At 34.0% G+C, this 20,649-nt stretch overlaps 1 protein-coding gene across 1 annotated transcript in view; it reads right to left on the bottom strand.

Moving 5' to 3' along the window:
- LOC131998558 (uncharacterized) overlaps positions 1-18,123 on the bottom strand; it is a 39,523-nt gene extending 21,400 nt beyond the window's left edge. Inside the window, exon 1 of the mRNA XM_059371007.1 lies at positions 17,808-18,123. The gene's annotated coding sequence lies outside the window, so the exon portion shown is untranslated. The remainder of the gene's footprint in view (positions 1-17,807) is intronic.
- Between the last annotated feature and the right edge of the window lie 2,526 nt (positions 18,124-20,649).

Raw genomic sequence — 20,649 nt, 5'->3', positions numbered from 1 at the left:
TGCCCCAAAACACCCCCCAAGCCGGTAATTTTTGCCGACTATGGAAATATGGGGCTCAAATTAAGGTATGTGGGAGTAGACCACGTATCTGATATCAACATTAGGGCCAACTGTCTAGCGGACGTCCCACCAACATAACAACCCCCAAATAGGACGTATTTGCTCACCAAGACAATTTGGGTCTTAAAGAGAGCGGAGCTAAATATTCAATACCCCAAACCGGACATATTTGCTGACTTTTGCAAGGAGTTTAAATGCGATTAGAAATCGAATTTGATAACCTATTTTGGGTCCATGTGTTTGGGGACCGCCTCATCCTGTAAACTCCTTAAGCCAGTGGCAATATGGGGTTTAAATGAATGGTATTTAAGAGAAGAGCACGATGCTGATATTTTTTCAGGGCCAAGTATCTGGGGGACCATCTCTCCCCCCCGAATACACCACTAAATCATAAATCATGAGAATATCGGGCTGAAATGAAGTATTTCAAGAATGGAGTACACCTTACATCCAAAATTAAATTCGTAGACCAATAAAGATCATATGGGATTCTGATAAAGGACCTTATATTGTTAAACTCTTAGTCAAGTTAGCATGGTATTTCACTAATAGATCTTCGAAAATAAATATTCCAAGGAAACTTTTGTTCCATATAAAGTAAAAGAAGGGGCGGCGGAGCGGGCCCGGGTCAGCTTGTGTAAAATAAACGCTATCGCCCAACTTCTTATTGTAACTAAGTGTTTGTTAGGGTTAGTGATCTTGCTCACATGTACTTACTCGGGGTGAAAAAAAAAATAATGTTTGTGGCTACATAAATAAGAAACTATTTGTATATAAATATAAAAATATAAATAAATATACTTCTCAAATAAATAAAAAATAAATGTTTTTTTAATAACGAACTATTGTACGAAGTAAAAACGATTATGAAAGTGTTGTGCTTTTGGTCTTCCTATTACAACAATTTTATTTTTATACAAGTGGAAGATGCTGGCAAAGGCTTTTGGAAAGTTTTGTTTATTTGACTTATACCAACAAAAATATTACAAAATCGAATTATTTTTACAATAAATATTGGGTTGTCCAAAAAGTAATTGCGGATTTTTCATATAGTTCGATTAAGCATTAATCGAATTGGATCGTCCTGTAACTGAGCTTGAGATAGGAGAGAAGTTAAATATTCCAAAATTAACCGTTCATTATCACATAAAAAGTCTTGGACTGGTGAAAAAGCTTGATATTTGGGTACCACATGTATTGAAAGAAATTCATTTAACAAACCGAATCAACGCTTGTGATATGCACCTTAAATGCAATGAATTCGATCCGTTTTTAAAACGAAACCTCTTCAAAGGCTGATATCCACCAAAAGAAGGTTATGCTGTCTGTCTGTCGGCGGGATTGGAAGGGTGTGGTATATTTTGAGCTGCTTCTAAGGAACCAAACGATTAATTCGGATGTTTACTGTCAACAATTGGACAAATTGAATACAGCCATCAAGGAGAAGCGACCAGAATTGTTCAATCGTAAAGGTGTCATATTCCACCAGGACAACGCTAGACCGCACACATCATTGGTCACTCGCCAAAAACTGAGTGAGCTTGGCTGGGAACTTTTGATGCATCCACCATATAGCCCTGACCTTGCACCATCAGACTACCATTTATTTCGATCTTTGCAGAACTCCTGAAATGGTAAAACTTTCGGCAATGATGAGGCTATAAAATCGCACTTGGTTCAGTTTTTTGCAGATAACAGCCAGAAGTTCTATGAGCGTGGAATACTAAATTTGCCAGGAAGATGGCAAAAGGTTATCGAATAAAATGGCAATTATATATTTGATTAAAGTTCATTCTAAGTTTTATTAAAAATGCATTTACTTTCTTTTAAAAAATCCGCAATTACTTTTGGGCAACCCAATATTTTTTAATAGTTTTGTGTTTCATTATTTATTAATTTCGAAGGGGTGAGTTTTGGTTGAAATTGCAACAACATATATGAATTTGAGTGCGGTGCACACACTCATATTTGTATGTAAACATGTACGTAAGCTGCTGATAAATTGATTGATGTCATATGAATTTTTATATGTAAATGGCAATATTTTGACCAAAGAAACCCAAAAACAAAAAATCAAATGTGGTAACCTTGTCAAACCACCGAAAGAACGATTTAGGGAAATTTTTCCCCAAAAAAAAACTTAGTACCAGCTTTTATCTGTAAAATTTTTTTGCTTTTATAATTTTTTTTTTTTTTTTTTTTTGGTAGAATTTAGGCATTTATTTGGGATCACATGCTTTGAATAAGTCGTTTTTGCGGCAAACGAGTCGTTTTGCCTTATAAATTGTAAAGGAATAACGAGTCGTTTTCAGAGCATTATAAAGGGAAAACGAGTCGTTTGCTGAAAACGGTTTTGGTCTGAACATAGTATAAGATGGGTTTGGCAAGACAGTTGGAATAATTTTCAATAAAAACATGTTTTTGAATTTATTATTGCATTGTGAATTACTATTTTTAGCTGAGATTTTAATATGTTTGTTCTTTGTTTTGTATTTTGGTCTGTTCCTAGACCTTCAGATGATGATTAACGATATTAGTCGAAATATCGACTAACTTTATCGACTTTTAATCAAGGACCTGAAGCCGAAATAAACCAACAAATAAGAATTTTTCGTATAACCAAATAATTTATAAAATGTTGTTTTGGAGTATACATTTACGTTATTTTTATAAGCGAATTTAATTTTCTTTTTTACATTTGCAGATACAATAACTGGACAAAAGCGGTCACCTAATATATATGCATTGGGATCGACATAAGATAGCATATTGTGACACTAAACATAATATCTTATGGTTAATTTCTATGAATATAAGTGCAAAATTAGGGGCCGAGCTCCTGAGACTTGGCGACAAACTTTGATATCAGATTCGTGTTCATTTGACTCCCATACTGTTCCGAACGGTCTACATGCCCGCATGGGGTTTTTTCAGTATAAAGCGGTCCTCCGAGATATCAGTTTGATTTGATATCCGTTCGGTTAACTTTATAGTGTAGGCGTTCCTATCGTGGTAAGGGGGTAAGTCCATCCCCTTCCAATATCAAAAAACAAATAAGGACTAGCTAAAGTCGGACAAAGCCGACCTATTGATAACCTACACCACATTGGAAATACAGGCTAAGTCGTCGAAATAAATTTTGTTCATACCCACTACCATAATTTCATAATTCTGTTTGTAACACATCGAAATATTGAATTTGGGGTTCTAGGTGATCCAGAGGCTGGTGCATGGGGCTTAAGAGTTGGCCACCTCGAATAAATAAAATTTTATATTACTTGCCAAACAATCATTTATGGACCGATCGGCTTGACTCGTGTTTTTTAAAGAAACTCTCCAAAAAACTTGTGGAAATCCCCTGAGGCTGATCGAAGGTTGGCCACCTCGAGTATGTAAAATATATATATACATATGTAGTAAAAGTTATACAGTTTGAAGTCAAAAAATGTCAAAAAGTTTTTTTGGAAAAAAAGTACTTTTTTACCAAAAAATTTAAAAAAAATAAAATTTTTTCACATTTTTTGACTTCCAAACTGTATAACTTTTAACTTAGACCGTTGTTACGGCAAATTAGTTGTAAATTTTGTCACGAATCCAAATCATGCATGACAATTAAAACCGACCCACAAATGTCTTCGTAAATTGCAAAATACAAAGCAGATCTCGGTCAAATTGCAACAACAACAAAAAAACAAAATTTGAATATCTCCAAAACCAGTGGAGATATTGTAGACTTCAAGCATACTTTTTTATAGGAATTTTGGGCACTATCCAGCAAAAAACAATTTTGAAAATCGGACCACAAATGAAGATTTGACAGCCTCATCAATTTTTCGGAGTACCGAAGTGACCAAAATTAGGGGCCAGCCAAGACGCACCAGGACCACCTAGAGCCTTGAAATTTTGCACACGAACTCGCTAACACCTCAGCTATTTCAAAGAGATATCTCCACCCGTTCTCACACAGCATATATTTTTAATTAGTTTTTTTCGATTTTCTCCCACTGTGCGACGGTTGGTTGCTCTAATCCGTTGCTTTGACGTCGTTCGAATTTGAGATTCTACGTCTCTTAAACATTTATCAAGCTCGAAGTTTTCAAACTGTTTTTTCGAAGCTCTTTCTTCAGCCGTACTATTGTCCACTGCTCAATACGACACACGTATGAATTTCACAATAATGGCATCGAACGTACCTCCACAGGAACAAAGAATTTCATTGATATCCAAAACCGATTTTGCATTATTTAAAAAAAAAAAAAACCTTTTGTAGCGCTCTTATTGAAAACCCCTTCATAATAATAGGGGCAAAAATGTCTACCCAATATGGACACCTGAGCTTTTTTCCTATAAATTCTCAACAAATCACGCATTCCATTTTTTAATGAATTGAGATATCTAGAGCGATATGCAAAATTTAAATTTTGATCGATTTCCAAAATGTCTCTATTTGTTGAAAAGTGCCTCTCAAGGCCTATATATATGCTTTTTTATGGGAATTATCTGTAATCAAATTAAGAAATCAGCCTCTGCGAAAATGAGAAAAAAATTGTTTGTCGAATTTCTTAGGGTTCTAAAATTGGTGAATTGGAATTGATCCATTCAAAAATAGAAGAGTTGTTTCCACTAATTTTGTTTTCCATTTCACTCTGCAACGCTTTCTTCTACGACACAATATATATGGGCGAATTGACCGATCTAGCGCCTCAAAACACATTTCTCAACTGTTTAAAATCGGCAAAATTGTACCTTAATCGATCACAAACATTCCATTGATCTTTAAAATCGTTTCTGCATTGATTGATTTGGACCAGTAGAACAGCTGTAAGCTATTAAAACATTCCCAGATCCAATTAATTTTTTATTTGAAACTGCTTCGATCACAAAAATGATAATATCAATCACCGTTTTTGAAAAAGTAGTTGTAAATACGATACTTGAAAATTAGATGATCCAATCATTTGAATCGATTAAAAAAAAAAAAGATTGAATCAATTAATCCTTAATTGAAAATGGCAAAATTTTCAATTACGACTGTAATTGAAAAAAAATCATATTAAATTAAAAATGATTGAATCAATTAATTTTTTAATTGAAAATGATATTATTTTCAGTTACATTTTTAAATGCAAATTTTTCCGTGTATGTTTCAGCGGGTGAGAGAGAGCTGCAACGAGTATGACTGTGTAGGCTTGATCATCCGTTTAAGCAAATGGGTAAAATTAATCATGTGCAACGAAAATATTATGATTCAAACACGAAATGATTGAGGCAATATGTTTCAATCGAACAAGACATGCTTGCTTTGGTTAGGAATGATTGTGCTGAACGGGACGCTCAATTTTAAAGCTCGTACTTGATATGTAGTTTCCACTTTCAAAATTTTCAGCCACAGTTTCAGAATTTTCGTCCATTTCAGGCAAGCAACGATTTCAAATTTACAAACTGATGTTAACTCCAATTTTCCTGAACTTTTTAAACCACCACCAATCTTTGTGGATACGGTTGTAAATATTCAACCATTGACGTCGCTTCTGTCCCAGAAATCGAACTACTCCAACAAACGTCTTGAAAAACTTTTCATTAAACGGAAAGTGAAGAAAACACGTTCTCCTGATGATAAGAGAAAAATACATATAGCAACAGCCGAACTCAACCCGCTTCTTTAGAATATACGAAATGAAAATTTTCAAAAAAAATATTTAGTGTCTTGGCCCAAATAAGTCTACAGATTATTCTCTGTGGAATGTAACAAAATATGTCAAGAGATACCCAAAAATAAATCAACCAATAAGAAACCACGATAGTTCTTGGACAAAGAGTAACTTAGAAACAGCAACTGCTTTTGCAAACAAATTATTTGATGTATTTAAACCAAATACAAATGATGCTGTGCCAGAAAATATTCAGAAATTCTTAGATGAAACCCACCAACTTGATCTGCCTATTAAAAATTTTTCGAAGGCTCTAGTTATTAGCCCCCTTAAAGTAAATAAAGCACCTGGTATGATTTGTTGACACCAACAATCTTGAAAGAACTTGCTTGACTCCATGATTTGTACCCCCACAATGGAAGGCTGCACAAAAAACAATGATCCAAAAACCTGGCAAACCCACCGATCAAGTAAAGTTCTATCGTCCAATTAGTCTGCTGTCTATACTCTCCAAAGTTCTTGAAATTCTATTTTTAAAACAGCTAACGCCAATTGTAAATCAAAAAGAACATATCCCTGACCATCAGTTTGGATTCCGGAAAATTCACGGCTTTTGAACAAATTCATCATCTGGTTTTAACAATTCACAACACGTTTGAATCCATTTGATAAGGTATGGCACGAGGGCTTACTCTACAAATCCACAAAGTATTCGTGCCGGTGTACCACAAGGTAGTGTGCTTGGTCCACTACTATATCGTTTATTTACAGCTGACCTCCCACAATCACAGAAAGCTGTCATCTTGACTTTTGCTGATGATACAGCGGTCTTCGCCGTCAGTAAAGATGTACAAAAAGCGAGTAATGCCCTCCAAAAGTACTTAAACTCACTATCGTTATGGCAACGGTATGGCATATAAAAGCCAATGACTCAAATCTACCAAGTTACATTTACATTGAAACATGCCACATGTCCCCCTGCTCAATTGAACCAAATTGAGATCCCACGGAAAGATTAAGCCCTACATGTTGGAATTTATCTAGATAGAAAACTTAAATGGAAGAAACACATCCAAACTAAAAGAAAGGCTCTCGATATTCAATTGAGCAAAATGAAATACCTAACTCTCTTTAGAAAACGGAATTCTTATATATATATGCATATTGAAACCAATGTGGACATATGTCATCCAATTATGGGGAACCCCCTCAAATATCAATATAAAACTATTGCAACAGTTTCAATCCAAAGTGCTAAGGATAATTACAAATGTCCCAACATATGATATTCAATTGAGCAAAATGAAATACCTAACTCTCTTTAGAAAACAGAATTCTTAAACAAGTATGCATATTGAAAGCAATGTAGACATATGACATCCAATCATGGGGAACCGCCTCAAATACCAATATAAAACTACTGCAACAGTTTCAATCCAAAGTGTAAGGATAATTACAAATGCCTCAACATATATTATCAACACACACCTACATGGGAAACTGAACAAAAACAGTGAAGGAAGAGATTTCATTGTCATATAAATCAAGAATTGACGACCATCCAAACCTCTGGCGGCCAATTTAATGTCAAATCGGGAAACCTTTACAAGACTAAAACGAAAAGCACCACAAGATCTAATGCCATAGACTACCGAATGTTTGTATTAATATTGCTCCCACAAACTGAAATTTACGTATGTATGTTTTACCATCTAAAAAAATTTAAAATACCAAAATAATGTTATACAGGGTGGCTGATGAAAGCCGCTACCAAAAAAAAATGTAATAACTTTTTTTCTATTTAATAATAATAATTTAATAATTAATTTAATTAATTAATTAATTAATTTAATTAATAATAATTTAATAATTAATTTAATAATTTAATTTAACATGAATAAAAGAAAAATGTATTCCATACACCGAAAAAAAAATGTAGCAATATTCATCATTGTAGCAATATTCATCAGCCACCCTGTATATCAATGTTAAAAAAAAATCAAACAAATTAACAAGCGCTTGTTGTTATTTTAAGTGCACGTGCACCGAGTTGGATGATTGTGAGTAGAACACTCAACTGTTCCGAACAAACTCGAATGGAAACAAAAAATTAATTCAAGTTCATTCAATTGGGGTTACTTTTATATGACTGACAACAAAAACAGCTGATTTCTTTATGTTTTTGTCAGAAGGAATAAAGGACTCTCTAAACGAAAAAAAAAATTACATGTGCTATTTTGAAAAATGATTTGCCTATGTTAGTCATATGTCCAACACAACATGCGCTAAAGTTGACATGTCATAAGACAGCTGCATGCCGTCTAATAGAGCCTTAAGCATTACCACTCGTCTTTTTGCACTATCATAAGTTTGGTTATAAATTTGAACAAATTTTTGTTCATTTAATTGACAAATGAACAAAAATTTGTGTTTTTCATTGAGAGCGGTATGTATTAACATGAGAAAAATAAGTGTTTTTGTGGCCTGTGCGTATATGTTATAGCAAAAAAGTTTATGTATATACAGAATATTTTGCGTACAGTTCTTTTCGTCCTCAGCGCCATTTTCTCAGTTAATATAAATCTAAATGGCTCGAAGATAATATTAATAATATTTATGTGTAATATACACCAGGTTTGCATTCTCCAATTGCAATTATAATTAAATAAATTATATTTTATGGAGAGACCATAAAAACTTCACTTTCTATTTTTCTTGATATCAATACCATATTTAATCGATCAAATATAGGTTTATATTTTGTCTGTGCAATAAAATATTTGAAACACATTCAAAGATTATCGATTAAATGGCTCTAATAATAATAGAAGTGAAAAATAGTTCTTGTCAATTGTTAATTGTTGTGATTTGTGCGATCGGCAATTTAAATAACCGAAAATCATATCGAATCAGCATCATTAACAGACCCCGGGAGTAGTGGCATAGTTTAGCTACATAAGAAGATTATTGGAGTTGGGCGCCATGTGTTATGTATGTACAAATGAAACCATCTAAATCTCCTCGAAATATGAACAAAAAGCAGCTTTGTGTATCATTTAGTTCTGTTTTGAAAATGTAACACCCATTGAAACGATATTAAACTGTGGAAAAATTCAATCAAATCAAAACTTGGGGCGCAATTTGAACGTGCCAAGGATAACAACAATAACAGCCAAAGCAATGGCAATCACACAAAGGACACAAACTGAATGACAAACGTGATGTTGAGGTACCAATTTGACAATTGTATTTCTATACAAACACCCCACGCTAGGTGGCGTGTAACATACTTGCACACACATTCGCACGTATGTACATCCATCCAAGATGACAGGAAAACAAGCGAAAGAAAAAACACTTGAAGGATGATGCGAAATTTTTACCATTTCCAATAGAACTTTTCTGTTGCCGCAAAAGTGTGAGTGCGAACGTTAAGCGTATTGGAAGTTTCTTTCAGAAAGGATTTGGCTTCCTTTGATTCATTTGTTTGTTATTTTTTATTCATTTTTCGTTTTGTCTTCCATTCTTATTGTGGAGGGGTTCGTTTGACGAAATACTCAATTCCATAGTTTCATTGAAAAAGTGCTTAAAAATCCATTGTGTTGTCATGAGGCATTAAGCCTTCTTACGAATGAGTTCTGGGAGTGAATGTGTGTCCAAGTGTTTATTTGAATATGAAAAGCTGAAAGCATGTCGTCACAAAAAGCGAAAACTTAAACTTGGGGTTTAGCATAACTTCGATTTTACACCTTATTCGAAATAAATTTGAAAAATAATAAAATACTTACCGAATTCATTGTTTGATTCCTTCAAGCTTGAAGCTTCTGGAAATTGAAAATAATTCTATGATTTTTGGAAAAACAGGTAATATGAAAAATTCGATTTTGTTTAAAAGGCTTAGTACTTTTTATCATAACCATAAGTAGAAACACCTATGTATGTATTTAGCACATGTTCACTTGTATTTTTTCGTATCCAGTGATTTACTCATTTACATTTTCCTGATGACTTGCGTTTGAAAGCTAAGTGGAATACTTTTAGAACATTGCATTGAAACAGTTTTTAAAAGCACTACGTGGGACAGTATGCAAAGGAGAGTGCTTAACTCCTATTTGAGATTCACCCTTTGGATACCCAGCGAAATGTTAATTATTGCCTGTATTAGCAGTGCAACGGTTTTGAGTTAAATTTGCAGCCTAACAATGTGAAGGCAAAAGTTTGAAGATACGAGTACATACCGCAGCTGAAGTGCAACAGTGTACCGCCATTGGAGATATTTTGGAACGCACACAATGACGCAAAAATTTTAGAATAACTTGGCATCACATGTACGATAGCCAACCATTCGGTACAATGAAGTTGTGTGTTCGTCCTGAAATTATATTAAATTGCAAATTACTGGAATGTGACACTCGGAACATTGTGCTGATCTCGTATTTGCTGTTGAGTTTGTCGCAAGCATTTGTGGCAAAGCGGCGAGTTAAGGAAGGCGGAAGTATACTCGCTATTTTGCGAGTTTTTGTATTTCCGTCTATTTTCTTAGCGAAGAGGATAGATAACGAAGTTGTTGAAACTTACTTAAATGCATAACTTTATCGGTTGTGTCTTCAGCGATTCCATCCAAATTAGCTGGTATACTCAAAAGTTTTCGACAAGACGAAAAATTAAATGAACAAGCAGTAAAGTTTTATCTCTTAGATGCGAAGATAGTGAAGTATGAAAAAAGCAACACCCACTCATACCGTCCTAATTATTTAGGTTCATTGTATGTCGTCTCCCACCATAAGGAGAGAGTGAGAGTATATATATCTTATCCCTTATAAACCAAAATTAAATGATAATAATAAAGTATGCGAAATATGTCCCGCTAAACCCACCATAGTCTATTAATAGTAATTAAGCATATACCCACAAAAATTTATGATTTTAAATGATTATTTTTTAATTATTTTTATTATTTTTGTTAGTGACCACTGTTGCTCTATAATATTTTACGTGATTTTTGCAGGTTGTTAGGGTCAATATGTTTCAAAACGCAAATAAAAAAAGTTTATTTCATCCTTTTCTCGACGTTTCGTCGGCTTTTTTCCGACTTTTTTCCGACTTTTTTAAGAGTTTATTTAGTGAAATCTATTAACAAGAGACGCATTTTAAATATTTTGTTCTGTTTTGATACTTTTATGGTTTTTACTTACATATGTTTACATTTGCATTATACTCTTAATTTATTAAAAAACTGGACATCACGAGACATTTATAATAAATAAAAAACCAGTAAGGAAGGGCCAAAAGTCGGGCGGTGCCGACTGTATAATACCCTAAACCTACCCTATAAGTACAATGTGGGAGCTATATTCAATTCTGAACCATTTTTGATGGACCTCGGCGAGCAAAAATATGTTCAAACTGTAATAACTACGGTTGACAAATGACAACATTATTGCAAATAACCCAAAATTTGACGAACATATATATGGGAGCTATAACTAATACTGAACCGATTTCCATGAAATTCACCAGTTCGAGAGTCATTAGAAAATCCTTCCTGACAAATTTTGAGAGAATCGGGAAATAAATGACCATTTTATTGCATTATTACTGCAAATCGGACGAACCATGGGGACCATATCCAAATCTGAACCGATTTCTATGAAATTCACCCGTCGGGAGTCGGGTGCAGTATTCCTGCAAATCGGACGAAAATATATATGGGGGCTATATCCAAATCTGAACCGATTTTTTTTCAATTTCAGTAGGCTTCGTCTCTAGGCCGAAAAACATACTAAATTTGAAGACGATCGGATGAAAATTGCGACCTGTAGTTTGTACATAAATTAACATGGACTGACGGAAAATTGTTTAATTTTAATATGGTTTCTATTTTTGCTATATTGCGTGTAATATATTGCTCGTCACTAAGGTCTATAACTTTTTTGATAAAGTTAGTTGCCATATTTATCTTCATCCTACAAATCAACACAACCTAATTGATTTGTAGTTCATCATTCGTCCAGATGTCGTTGGCTTCGGGTACCAGTCTGTAACTATTTTGTTCTCCTATCTTATTTTTTAACTTTTGAAAGAAACCATACAAAATTTTTGAACTGCTACAGTACTATTGACGTATTTAGTACATATTAATACACACATGTGTTTGAAATTTCAGCCGAAAACGCTTTGTTCGAAAACATAAATATGATGTTTACAGGTATTTTGTCTGTTGTTACACTCAAAAAAAAAAGTGAAATCCAATTGAATGAAAATTGAGCTAAATAAGAGTAACATTTAACATGATTTGGCGCTTAAGTTTTTTTTTTGTCCCGTTTGGTATACACAGCTCCTTATTTTTGTTAGGTATAAGCGATCAATTTCAGCATGTTTTGGATATAATTATGAGGAAAATTTTTATGCGCTCTAATACCACGTTCACACAAATTTTCCGTATGGTAATCCTTAATTTGCAAATGCAAATTTGCCCATGAACATTTCACTAAGGAACTGGGACAAACTTTTCACATATCGCTGAGAGCTATCCGATTCAAATTTTGATTTCAATGATAGGAGGCTCCTTTTTATAGCCGAGCCCGAACAGCGTGCCGCAGTGCGACACCTCTTTGGGGAGAAGTTTTAACATGGCATAGTACATCACAAATGTCGCCAGCATTAGGAGGGGATAACCACCGCTGAAATTTTCTTCTGATGTTCTCGCCAGGATTCCAATCCAGGCGTTCAGCGTCATAGAATAAATAAAATAAAGGTTTATTTTCATTACATAGTAGAAATATGTAGTTCCCATGAATACCTTAACGAAAGCTTTCATATTGAGGAATAAATTGTAGTTTAAAAGTATTATTAACTAAAAAATTTATTATTTTGCTTGCAAATATGTAATGGTTTTACCTGTACAATGCTTGTTAACCAAAAAAAAAGTCAACATTGAAAAATTATTATTACGTTTTAAGTTTCAGTCAAGCAAAAAAAAAAAAACAAAATTAAAAATTAACACTTGCAGTTAGTTGAAGTTAACATAACATAATTATAACAATTTAGGTAGAACTTACCTAATATAATATTTATCTGGAAAGCCATGGTTGCTTGTGGTTTTAATTATATTCACCAGAGATGGAATTTGCCACAATGAATGCCTAATATTAAAACCAAAAAATAACAACTTATTGAATGAAGTAACTATAAAATAATAAACTTACTTAAAAAGACTTTACCTTTATTGACGCTTTCTGCTATTAATTGTATTTGATACATCAGAAATGAAAAATATATATATACTCACAAAATCTGCTAATTTAACGAGAAAATCAAATGATATCTTTGTTATTAAATTTCAGAATTATTCACCTTTAAAAATCAAATCAGACTGCTACAACAATTTATTCGTTTTTTTCCTCTAGCCACATTTTTCCGTTGCTCTCTAACGAATCGTATTCTATCAAGTAATATTGAAAACTGCCAAATAACAAAGCAAACAGCCAACGATCGACACGCTACAAAACACACACGCGTGTCCAGCAACAAAAACATACAAAAAACCTACACTTTTCAAATGGACATACATCCATACATACACACACAATTTGCCACAAAAAAAGCCAACAAATAAAAAACCCCACGCATATGCAATGACAGTCAATACACATTCATCTTCAAAAAAAAAACGTTAATGAATATTTATGAAAGAAAGTCATAACAAAACATTATGACTGTTTTGTAAAGGAGTATATCTATTACAAGATGTCATTTAAAATGTCTTAAAAGGGGATTCAGATCCACGGGATTTTCACATCCCTGGGTACCACACTCTGTATCTTTTTATTTCGCACAGAGGCCTCGTAGTATATGTACGTAATGATGTAGTGTTCCAAACACCTGGACTCACAGGATCCTGAATTTAACTCCCTATGGATTAAATTCGGGACTGGAACACATACTGCATTTCCAATTTCCACAGTGGCAGGCAGTGAAATCGTTGTCGCTGGACATTTTAAATGTGCACAACTCCTTCTGGCTTTCCCATTTGAGTCATACGACTCCTAAGGGTCAATATGTTGGGCTTTTCGCTGCGCATAATAGTTTGGCGCAAGTAGTGAACGAACCGACACATATCCTATGTATCCAAGGGCACCAAAATAATACTCTTGACCTTCTCTTAACTGCACACCCCGAAAAGTATGAAGTTAATACCCTTGCACCACTGCATTGTTCAGTATCTTTTTCGTATTCTGCTCTTCGTACCAGTCCCGAAGCGGTCAATATTTTTATACAAAAAAGCTCGTTGGGCTGAGCTCAATGGATTCTTCCAGCATTTTAATTGGAAACTATGTTTTCTAGATGACGATATAAATGCTATTGCTGAAATTATTGAGAAAAGAATTTTAAATGTTATGAGGACATTTATTCCAGTTAAGACTATAACGGCTAAATCAGATGACGAAAGTTGGTTTAACCAGACATGCAGAGATGCAATCAGATCGAAACAGGTGGTATTCAGGAACTGGCTCTTGGATAAAATGCCAATACTGAACTGCTGCGCAAGCAGGCAAGATCTTCGTATGCCAAAGTGCTAAGACCCGAAAAATTTCTTTACGAACAGCGCCTACGCACTAAGGTTCTTGCTCCTGCACGAGGAAGTAATAGCTTTTGGTCGTTCGTGAAAAGTGTAAAGGGTAGTTCTCGGAACACTTGCTAAGGATGATCAAACGTTCACTGACCCGGTTGATAAGGCTAACTTGTTGGTAGATATATTTGCAGGGAACTATTCTCTGCCGGATAGCAATCAACCACTCCCCCCAGATTTTTTTTTAACTCGTGGAGTTAAAAGGGTGCTTGAGAATCTAGACGTAAATATATCTCTGGGCCCGGATGGCATATCAACACTTGTCTTGCGCAAGTGTTCTTCGACGCTTACGCATCCATTACGCAATCTTTCTTCCCGGCGCAATGAAAGGTTGCGAACGTTCAGCCAATACCCAAGAAGGGTGGGATATGCTCCGCTCTCTCCAAGGTTATAGAGAGCATGGTTAATTACCATCTTGTGAGGTATTTAGAGTCTAATGGCCTTGTAAGCGACCAACAGTGTGGGTTCCGCAGAAATCGCTCTACGGGCGACCTCATGGCACTTCTGTCGAACGTTGGGGTCGCTCAAACCACCGGTTTAGTGAGAGTAGGGTTGTAGATCTGGATATCTCCAACGCATTTGACAGGGTCTGGCAAGGTGCACTACTATCGTTATAGATGGGTTTTCATCCAATGAGCATAAATTGACCGCAGGTGTACCCCAGGGCTCTGTTCTTTCTCTTTTCCTTATTTTCATCAACGATCTATTGAGTCCAACATCGAATCCAATCCACTCATTTGCGGATGACAGTAATCTCTGTCATTCGACCATAGGTCGAGCCTTCGAAAGATTGAGGACAAGAGGCGGGTTATGGTCACACTCTGCCAGGATTTGCTGGCCATTTCTGAGTGGGATCGAATGAATCGAGTAGATTTTAATACACGGGAGACTCAGTGATGTTTGTTGTCACACAACGATTCGCTGATCCAAATTGGATTAAAATCGCGGCTTGTAAGGGCTCAAAAAGTGAAATCGGGATATGGGTTATATGGGATGTATATCAGGTTATACATAGATTTAATCCGTACTTGGCACAATTGTTGAAAGTCAAAATACTTGGCACATTTGTTGAAAATCAAAATTTCAGCCAAATCGGACTAAAATTGTGACTTCCAGGGACTCAGGAAGTCAAATCGGGAGATCGGTTTATATGAGAACTATATCAGATTGCGACCTCCAGGGGCTCAGGAAGTCAAATCGGGAGAACTGAATACTATGTGCAAACTTTCAGCCACGGTATTTCTCAACATAAAGCAAGCTTTTGATAAAGTTTGGCACCCTGGACTGTTTTATAAACTTAAAACAATGTTACCAGCTCCCTTCCTTATTTTATGTAAATATCAATGGGATTGCATCACGTATATGTGAACTTGAAACTGGAGTTCCTCAAGGCAGTGTACTTGGACCAATCTTGCATACAATATTTGTCTACAAACGAGAATGTAACCATAGCAACTTGTGCTGATGATACTTATGATAAGAATTTAGCAATTTTACAAATAAATCACTGCACAAAGACCTTAACATTCCATTTTTAAAAAGACTGATATCTGCAATATGGACTGTAGTTATTTGTAAAAACATATTGGAAATTTTTATGAAACTGATGAAGTTAGAAAATTAAAGAGAACACATGTCTTTGATTTACCTTTTATATAGATAAAAGCATATGGATATCAATTATATTAAATTTTTGTAACTAAAATAATATATTTTCTGCCAGCCATTATAGTTTTATTGTAAACTATTGTACAAGTTTATTTTAATTAAATTAAATTTCATCAAATTTGCTTATTATTGTAAAATAGATAGCAAATAAAATAATTACAAAAAAATTTTAATCTTTGAACTTCTTTTAGAAAATTGGGCTAAAAAAATATGTATTTCGTTATTAAAAAAATGTTTAGGGTGTTTTTTACATTTTTTTTAATTGAATTTGATAGAGACACTTATCACGGTGCAATAATGTTATAGAGTTATTTCATGATGAATAAAATAACGTCGGTAGCCTAAAGGGAGTTCAAATCATGCGGCGGCGAAATTAATAGAATTGGATTTTATGGTAAAAGTAGAGGGAGTGACAGAGAGCGATCGTAAATGGGCCGTAAATTACATCTTTTAGAGGGCTCAAACTTTGCATAAAGTGTGGACTCACCTTTGCATAAAGTGTTTTGCTTTGTCTTGCAACAACTATGCCAAGCGGTTTAAATCGGCTCATAACCTGATATAGCTCCCATAGAAACCGATTCCCGATTATATTTCTTAAGCCTCTAGAGGGCGCAATTGTTATCCGATTTGGCTGAAATTTTGTACAACGACTTCTCCCTTGACCTTCAATATACGTGTCAAATATGGTCTAAAGCGGTCTAATACAGCTGCCATATAAACCGATCTCCCGATTATACTTCTTAAGTCCCTAAAGAGCGCAATTCTTATCCGAATTGGTTGGAATTTTACACAATGACTTCTACTATGGTCTTCAACATTCAATTCATTTATGATTCGAGTCTAACCATAACTTGATATACCTCTATTCCGCTATTTTCACCAATTATCACTATTAAATAAGTTAAGATTAGATGAACGATATCTTTGTTTGTGTAATCGTTTAACATTAGCTTTTAATAAAAGATATGAATAATATGGAGCGAAATTCAGATACTACGGAGATTAGTTTTAACAAAATGATATGTTAATGGAAAGGAAATTTAATGATCTCTAGTATTTTGTATTCACTTTTGAGACAATTAAGAAAATAATACACATAATGTATGTTTTTAAACAAATGTTTAGCAGTAATATCGTTTAACCAGACCAAGTTCTTTAAAGACGAGTTTTACTTACTTAAAATTTGAAATGGTAAAGAATTATTTATTAGGATTAAGTTAAATTTTGACCAAATAGAGAACCATAATTGCAAGATATTTGTACATTTTAATTTACATACTTATAGTAAAAATTTCAGATATTTTATTCCAGTAATTTATTTGATATGAGTTAATTTTGTCATACACGATTGTTTACCATATGTCAAGAATGAAGAAAAAAATAATTTGGCCAAGTAATCGTTAAACAAGCTAGAAATTCATATGATATCGCTATTTTTAACAAGTTAATATTGTCATACACGATTGTTTACCATATGTCAAGAGTGAAGAAAAAATTAATTTGGCCAAGTAATCGTTAAACAACCTAGAAATTCATATGATGTCGCTATTTTTAATATTGTCATACACGATTGTTTACCATATGTCAAGAGTGAAGAAAAAATTAATTTGGCCAAGTAATCGTAAAACAAGCTTGTAATATGATGTCGCTATTTTTAACAAGAATATAAACTAAAATCCAATAGAAATGTCTTAAGCGCTATACGAAGTTCAATTTTATTGACATTTAGTTCATTTTAACTGAACCATGGGGTAAATTTTTTTGAGTGTAAGTAAGTTATTAATAAACTTTCTTACGGTAGTTTTGACGCCTAGAAACTTCAGCTCCTTAATGATTGACGTCGGTTTTACATTACTGAAAGCACCTCGAATATCAAGAAATCCTACTATTGGATATTCCTTGACAGGAAGAGAACTCTCTATGTAGCCGACTAGGTCGTGAAGCTGTTTTAGCGGACTTGATCTTACTATATGCATGCTGTTGCCTGTCTTGGTAATAGTAAGATCTCCAGGGATCTTTACCCTATGAAAAGTTTTTATTAACCTCTCAAGAGCATTAGCGATGCCATCCCTGCTTTCTGTGGGGAGCTAAAACCCTTCAAATACCAATAAAATTAGCTGAAATTGAGATAAATTGTTCTGTTATGATTTCCAATATAAATCGATATAAATTGATCTTTTCAATTAGACTTCTTGAGCCCCTGGAAGCCTCAATTTTCATCTGATTTGGCTGAAGTTGTGCATGAATTGTTCTGTTATGACTTTCAACAACTGTGTCAAGTTCGGTCCAAATCGGACAAGAACCTGATATAGCTCCAATTTAACTTCTTGAGCCCGTGGAAGCCACATTTTTTGCTTTCTTTCTTTTTTCTTTTCACTTTCGTTATTTTTTATTTTATGCAGCATATGTTTTTAGGGCAGACTTCAAAATTCTAGCTCTATCCATCTGCCCTATTCAATGTTTACCCCTTTCGTACATTTTGGGACTTTTTATTATCTAAGGTCGCCAAAGTGTACCTTAGTTCCAAAATTCAGAGCTCTAGATCAATCCGTACAAAAAGTACCAATTTCAGTACTAAACGTACAATTTCACCCACTTCAGCTACAATTTTCGAAAATTTTTTTCCTCAAGACTTTTTTCGGGACTTTCTTTCACTTGAGCCCAAACTCGTTCTCCTAGCTCTATCCGTTCACCCTAAGCAAAAATTACCCATCTTCTTACCATTTGTTACTTTTTAGTACCTTAACATCATATCATATCACCCGGTCTTATCTCGCGCCTCCAATCCAAGACCAACATTAGTACAAAGTTTCATAATTCTAGCTTTAGCCGTTTGGGCTGGACAGTGATCAGTCAGTTAAGCAACTCTTTTTTTTATATTTTATTATCTAAGGTCGCCAAAGTGTACCTTAGTTCCAAAATTCAGAGCTCTAGATCAATCCGTACAAAATTTCACCCACTTCAGCTACAATTTTCGAAAATTTTTTTCTTCAAGACTTTTTTCGGGACTTTCTTTCACTTGAGCCCAAACTCGTTCTCCTAGCTCTGTCCGTTCACCCTAAGCAAAAATTACCCATCTTCTTACCATTTGTTACTTTTTAGTACCTTAACATCATATCATATCACCCGGTCTTATCTCGCGCCTCCAATCCAAGACCAACATTAGTACAAAGTTTCATAATTCTAGCTTTAGCCGTTTGGGCTGGACAGTGATCAGTCAGTTATGCAACTCTTCTTTTTAAATTATAGCATCCCGGTGGTCCGCTTCGCTACCCCCATTTTTGATATCCCCTTTTTAGTGTAGGACTTCCAAATGCCTAGGTAGGCACTCAGCTTATGAGAATATGAAGTTTTGTAATAATAGCGTATAAAATTTCAGAAATCGGTCCCCTTTAGTAAACAAAGTACCAAATAGTACCAAGAATAACAATACATCGGAAAAATCATTAAGTCGCCTAATATATATTGTCAAAGTATAAATGAATTGCAGTTTTGAGCGTTTTAGCTCAATTTGTAAAGAAAGTGCCATTTTGTACGTTTTAGTACCTATTTGTGAATTTGTTTGTAACAACCAAAAGGAAGAGAGATAGACCCATTGATCAGTATAACGATCGACTCAGAATCTTTTTCTTCATCAATATGACTATGTTCGTATGTCTGTCAATCTGTCCAGGAAAGGAAAATTTAATCTAATTTTATTCTAAAAAATTAGAGTTACATTTTTAAAATGGATAAATTTTATATTTATCATATTCTACAAAGACAGAATTTTGCTGAGGCCGGGGCCGCCTTAAAGTTATTTTTCTTAAGTACAAAATTGGAATGAAATTCTAAGCAGAAACAAAATTTTAACGAAATTTTTTGTTTTCTAATAAATTTTTTCTAAAGAAAAAATTTCAGCGTAATATTCTCTAATAACAAAACATCAACACGGGCTGGACCCCCTCGAAATCATTTTTAAAGACAAAATCTTTTTTAATTTTTTATAAAGTCGGCTGATTATAAAATTTTTTCAAAGACAACATTTTTATGAATAATAGTTTCAATAACATTTTTTTAAGGCTACATTTTAGTAAATTTTAACCCATTACGCTGACCCTCGATTCCGTTGTCCGATTTTGATGAAATTCATGGAATTTTCTTGCCAAAAAATTTTCTTTCATAAAAATTGTTTCAAAATACATACATTTAACAGAAATTTTGCTAAGATATAATTCTGTAAGAATTTTCTTTTAATTCTTTTTTTTACTTTAATTGAAATTTTATCTGTAGAAAAAATATTAAAAAATAATTATTTCAAATAAAAATATTTCGTTTTTTCTTGGAATTCCATAATTTGCAATACAGTATATAAGGCAATTGATACGGAGCTCATAGTGATTAAGGGAAAATTCTAGTAGAAATTTGTTAGTTCTGTTGACATTGACCGTAGATTTGAAAACTGTGGAGCCACCATAGCGCAAAGGTTAGCATGTCCGCCTATTAAAAGGAGGCCCCTTATCGTTGAACTTTAACTTGATTTTCTTGTAAGAAGAAAATTTTTTTTTAAAGATTTTGCGTATAATGATTTCTTTATGTGTTATGTATGAAAATCTTTAATAAAATTCGACGAGTCAAATTGCATGTTTGCAAAAAGGT

The sequence above is a fragment of the Stomoxys calcitrans genome, chromosome 1 (genome assembly GCF_963082655.1).
Source record: "Stomoxys calcitrans chromosome 1, idStoCalc2.1, whole genome shotgun sequence".
NCBI classification, from domain to species: Eukaryota; Metazoa; Arthropoda; class Insecta; order Diptera; family Muscidae; genus Stomoxys; species Stomoxys calcitrans.
This window is presented reverse-complemented; position numbering and strand designations above follow the sequence as displayed.